The sequence below is a fragment of the Diplotaxodon limnothrissa genome, linkage group LG15 (genome assembly GCF_057381915.1).
Source record: "Diplotaxodon limnothrissa isolate DT_005_m linkage group LG15, D_limnothrissa_male_GT1.1, whole genome shotgun sequence".
Classification (NCBI taxonomy): Eukaryota; Metazoa; Chordata; class Actinopteri; order Cichliformes; family Cichlidae; genus Diplotaxodon; species Diplotaxodon limnothrissa.
The window spans coordinates 10,477,676-10,483,707 of record NC_140610.1 but is presented as its reverse complement, the minus strand read 5'-3'; the positions used below and the strand labels follow the sequence as shown (position 1 = coordinate 10,483,707).

The window sequence follows — 6,032 nt, the reverse complement described above, 5'->3', positions numbered from 1 at the left end:
TATTTCAAATCGGCAGTAAGTTCTTAATGGAGCCCATGTTTGATAAGCTTTGCCACAAGACTCAGATAATTAAGCAGTCTGTCCTAAGGAGCTGATTTAGTTTGGCGCATACATAAATAACAAGACCACGGCCCACTGCAACTGACCCATACATGAAATTTTGATGTATTTCATGATATGAAGAGACAATTACTAATATGGCTCTGTGGCACCTTATGTGGTCTTCTGCTGTTGTAGCCCCTTTTCTTCAATATTCACTTTGTTGTGCGTTCAGAGAAGCTCATCTGCATATTCTGTAAACCCTCTGAGATGTTTTTGTGGAGAAAATCACAGTCGATCCACCAACAACCATGCCAAGTTCAAAATTATTAAATTCATCTTTCTATCCCATTCTGATGCTCAGTTTGAGCTTCAAATCGAAATCTAGCAAGTTGCTAGCTAAATATATGCGTTTAAACAGTTGTACCTAATGAAGTGGCCATATTTTGTGAAGTGATTCAGCTGTTAGACATGTTTGTTTGTTTTTTTCCCCCATAATTAGTTTTATCTATCCTGAGAAAAATTTACTTAAAGACTCCAGAAAAGGTTGACCGATTAAAACCTCTGTGGGAAGCTTTTGGTAGCACAAAAGGTTTTTACAGTACACTGTATGTATGAAGTATTTGTATGGCAAGTTATCACCACCTGCACTCTCTCCACTGCAAACCTCTCTGGCCTTTGGGTGACATGATAAGCGCAGGCCTCATTAGCCTTTTTAACTGGTCCAGCACAGTTGCACTGGGCCGGTCTGTGGGCTGGCTACATGCCAGGCTAAAGTAAACTAACCCAGTGGAAACACTGTACAGGCTGACCAACAGATCACAGAGTGCAAAGACTCTATTTGATGGGAAATTAATCAGAATTTATGGTATAATTTTGGCAAAACTACTCCTTCAGTTTAAAAATCTCCTGTCTGACTATTCTTAGACTTGCTCTCTGTATAAAATTTACATCTTTAAAAAAAAGTTACCCCAGGAATCCTTCTCTAAACACATCTACTCCCTCCATTTGACAGCTTGATGGCCTTATGCCCACAAAACTTTAACTGTCTCCTCAGTGTTAAATCATTTAAAAAACACTTATTCATTAGCTATTCAAGCAAATCTTTTTATTCCCAGACTGATGTGAAAAAGAGAGCAATTACAAAGTTTTTGCAATCTTTATGATTCACTGTGTTTGTCTTGTTTTTGTTGCCTACAAAGTATTTTTTTTATTTGCTTTTCTCATTAATGCTTGGAGTTTTACACTGATGCCTTGAGAGTGACTTGTCAAATGCAGCTTTTACTTTTTGGTCAGCGCGTTCTCAGGCCTGCATGTGTGAATTAGACGGTTTGTGCATGTGCGTCGAGGCGTCTATAGTTTTTGAGAAATCCATCAAAGCTTATCATTATAAGTAAACATGACAGAGTGGACAAAATGTCTTGTGCGCCGCCAGACCTGCTATCTAACCACAGGCCATATCTGCGATGATGGACTGATGTGGCGCTGGCTCGGACTAACCAGAGTCTGAGTGTGAGAGTGGGAGTGCATGTATGACATACACACACAGGAGAACACACACATCAAAAGGCTACGCATAGCTCATGTTACCTTATATCTTTTTTTGCCTCTCAAAGGAATATTACCTTTGCCGTACATGAAAACTTGACTTATCGCACAGTCACAAATGGGCAGACTTGGTCATAACTCATATAGGAATTTATAGCTGTTATTTATTGGCCGGTGTTTACTGGGGCTCATAGTTTTATACCTATAAGCTGAGCAGAGACAGCAATTTTTCTTCCAGATACTGATCGTTACTGTGCAGGACGAGCCTCTTTTTATGGCAGATGAGATCAGAGGAGAGTTAAGGAGATTTATTAGTAATGCTAGCTAATAGTCCATGATCTCTGCTCATTATTGTGGTTTCACTATGTGTTAGAACACAGACAGCTGCTCCCACAACTAACAGTATGTCAAGGAAGGTTATTAAAAATCCTAAATAATTTGTAAAATTCACAATTTCAGTTTTCAGAGCTTTTTTTGTTTGTTTTTTCATTTGCCCAAGGTAAGGTTCCTTGCATTTGTTTGCGTGTGTGCGCAAGTGCTGAGGTCAACCTGTGTGTTCCTCTAGTTGTTACAACACCACTGATAAGCAGAGTAAACAACCATGCACTGTTTGCTCCCCTGCCACGGTCACATGATCGAGAACTCTGATGATAGAGAGAGTGTGTATGTATGTGTGACTGGAAGGGGTAATATTCTGTTTTGCTCCCATCTTTCCTTAAAGTTTCAGGCACTGTCTGCACCGTATTAAAGGTGTAGCTCCTGTGCTGTCTGGATGGCTAGCTTTAAGAACCAAGACCCCAGCTTTGATAACCTTTCCCCTGCTGTTCAGTTCCCGGGTCGAAGGTCATGGCTGCAGAGCCTCAGCTGACTTGGCAGATTGACAGTAGGTGTAGTGGCACTGGATGGTATACAGTATAGTGCGGTTTTAAGCCATATCTCCATCACCCGCATTCTCCTCTTTGTCTTTGCTTACTGGACTTTGTTGGTGGCTAGTATGTGTGCAAGCAGAGGCTGCATGTGTGTGTTTGTCTGTGTGAGGGGTCATTAACCTCATAGTAGCCTATAGGTGGTCTTTCAATCACTCTGGACTGTCCTAGACCACCAAAGGAGTGGTGAGTGCCTCAATTACATCTAAACAACTTGCAATGACTCATACAATGTTATCATTATTATTTTAATTATAATATTTCAGCTCTATCAGTCTATAGATTACCCCGCCTAACACTGGCTTGTACCATTGATTATAAATCCATTACCAATGTGTTACCACTTCCTAGAGATACTTTTGTATTTTGACTTGGTTATCTGCTAAAGTCTATTAATTGTTGCAGTAAAACTTAAATTATCTTAAAGACTAATTGTAAAATAAGCAGTTTGTCTGTGTATCCTGCTGTGCTTAAACCTGAGCTTGTATAGCTAGCTGGAAGAATGAGTAATTATGCTAAGCTAAGCTGACAAGCCACATAGGTACTAGCTTCATAATTACAATTACAAACAGAATAATTTCATTTAAAAGGTGGCTTTAGTACTTTTTTAACCACTAGGCTGTTGGTAACATGTGTTTGCTACTGTTTGCTCGCCTTTAAATCAACATCCTCACTGCTAACAGGTCTGGCAAACATTAGCTTCAGTAATAATTTGGCTAGGTAACTTTTAAACTTAGCAGATAATGGGACAAAATATTAATTAATCTACATAAAATATATTTAAAAATTGCAATATAATAACTCAAAAAATTTTAAATTACATATCTCTAAATTTAGACTTAGACGTAACAGGAAATTCCAAGATACTCAGCCAAGAAGTCAGAATTTCAAGTTATGTACCTCGAAATAACTCAAAATTTAGAGTTACACATCCTGACATTTTATGTTGAAATTTCAGGTTGCATACCTTGAAATTAGAATTTAATAATGCAAATTTTTCAGTTGCACATTCCAAAATTTAAACTTACTCAGTAGAAACTAAGTTACATTTTTTAGATATGGATCTTAAATTTGTAACTTCTTCAGCTGTAACTGGATACTAAGTCAGTAACTGAAAGTTTTGAAATAGCTAACTCAAATTTTTGAATAAAGCAAAAACTGTCACATTCATGAGCTTTGTTTCAGCAGACTCTTGAAAGAAAAGTCATGATATCTTCCTCATTCTGAGCATTTTTTGTGTCAGCCTCATGTAAATCTGTCAAAGCTGTTAGCTGCTTGTATAGGGGACCCTAAATTATACTTACACAGCATTTTTTTTAGCTTCCTAACTAACAGCTAATTGGTTTATGGTACAACAATGTCAGCATTCTTACATCTTCCCATAAACTTCAAGATAAAAATTCACATTTTTTTTACACACTTAAGATCATTATATTACACGCCACACACATCTCCATCAGTTATCATTTGTGTGACATATCCTTTTCCCAGTGTTTAGGTTTTGTGTCTTCTTGATGCTATGCCGTACTTGACATTATCAGCGGCTGTAGTCTAAGCTAGAAGTGTGACGTCCAAGCAAAATGATTCAAAATCGCTCCAAGGCCTGCGCTGGTTCCGACCTTTGTGCCTACAACTGTTTGAAAAGATAGAAGCAAGATATTATCTTTGTTTTCTCTGACTTTGTAAAACAGTGCACAACAAATCTGTTTCATTTTAACCCCACACACATGAACCTTAACATATACCATGCCCTAACAATGTGCCCATCCTCAGAGATTGTGTATTTTTGTATGTATGTGTGTGTAACTTTAAAGTAATTTTAACTTTAAGAAAGCACACACTGTAATAATACCAAGCTGTTTGCTGACTCTGATGTAAGAGTACCGTAAAAATTCTAATATCAGAGGCTGAAATGAAACTACCTGTCTACTGTACAGATCTTATATGACTGTATGGACAGAATTAGACTTGTATTATAGCTCTGTCTGTGAAGCACATCTTGAAAACATTACTCTGTAAAGAGTCAAAAGTTTACTTCTGGACATCCTTGGCTTTTTTAGTGCTTAAAATTCTGACAGTATGCTTGTGAGTCTTCTTCCATTTTGCTTCCTTTCTCTCTTTTGATTCGACATCAGGAAAGAAAAAGAGAGAAAACAAGAGACATAGATGTTAATCCATCATTTAAAAAGTAGGAAAATTAAGAGAAAGATTCCAATCAGAAAGCCTCATTCATAGACAGTGTATACGCAGATGGTGGGCAATATTTTGAGCTGTACTATATCTGAGTCACAAGAAGCTTTTGATGGCCCTGCAAGGGGACGATGATACCCAGAGCCACAGGGTCCCTGCCAACACAAATCCTGCTCCCCTCCACCCCCCACAATCCTTTGCTTCTGAGAAGAGGAGGGGGTGGAAGTAGATGAGTGGGTTGATGAGAGGCTGAACAGGCCGGAGGAGGGACACACAGGCGCCATGGCGATCCCTAAGACAACTTATCTCGTCTCTCACAATGATAGCGCCTGTCAAAATAACTGCCAAGATACACAGCCAGGCAGGAACTGGTCAACTCACAGGCCGTCCAATCATGAGGGCCTTCTCGCTGGGGTCCCACCTTAGAGGGCTCTCTGGGACTACAAGCAAACGTTATCTCTGTCTCATTGCTCACTAATAACTCAGACAGGTTGGGTTTAACTTGGCAAAAGCTTTATTGTGGGAATGGCAGGAAACAAAGCAATTAAGTTTAAAACCAAATGTACGTTGAATCAAATACCAATATGTCTGAGAAATTAATATAGGTTGAAGACACCTTGAACATTGATAGTGACTTTGATGTAAAATGAAGACAAATTAAACCTTAGGGAAGACATTGTTTTAGTCTGTAAGAATTTTTATAATATGATACTATATAGCTGCCATTTTCCTACTTTTGAAGACTTGTGCCATTTATTGTGAAGTGTCGCCACCTAGTGGCACAGTTTCTAGTGGGTGGCAAAATAAAAGGTACATCTCGTGCAATTACAGGCATTAGAGACGTCTGTGAAAGTATTTTTGCTCTAACAAGAGAAGGATCCCCTTTCCATGTATATTATAAAGAAAGATTACATTATCTGTGTAACCAATACACGAAACAAATTATACTGGAATGTTAAGTTTTCTTTAGAGAAAACGAAAAGTATCTGTTCCCTGACCGGGAATCGAACCCGGGCCGCGGCGGTGAGAGCGCCGAATCCTAACCACTAGACCACCAGGGAGAGATAGCAAGGGCTGAAGGTCTGTACTTTTTGTCGTCAACACGGTATCATGATTCGAGGTAAAGTTATGATAATATACGGACAGACAACCTAGTCTCCAGCCTACTTAAATATTGCTAACACAACTTACCAAGAGCCAATTGGAGGTGAGCTGTCTGTGCTATATGTATACATATATATTGTTTTTTATGTTTTCCACTGGTTGTATATTGTTTTCTTTTCTTTACTTTTGCACCTTTGTGGTCCAGCTACCCAATTTCGCTGTGCA

At 38.7% G+C, this 6,032-nt stretch overlaps 1 non-coding gene across 1 annotated transcript; it reads right to left on the bottom strand.

The window, feature by feature from the left end:
• Positions 1 to 5,692: 5,692 nt before the first annotated feature.
• On the bottom strand, positions 5,693 to 5,764 carry trnae-cuc (transfer RNA glutamic acid (anticodon CUC)). The gene has a single exon. It is a non-coding gene; the product is annotated as a tRNA-Glu (tRNA).
• Positions 5,765 to 6,032: the final 268 nt, after the last annotated feature.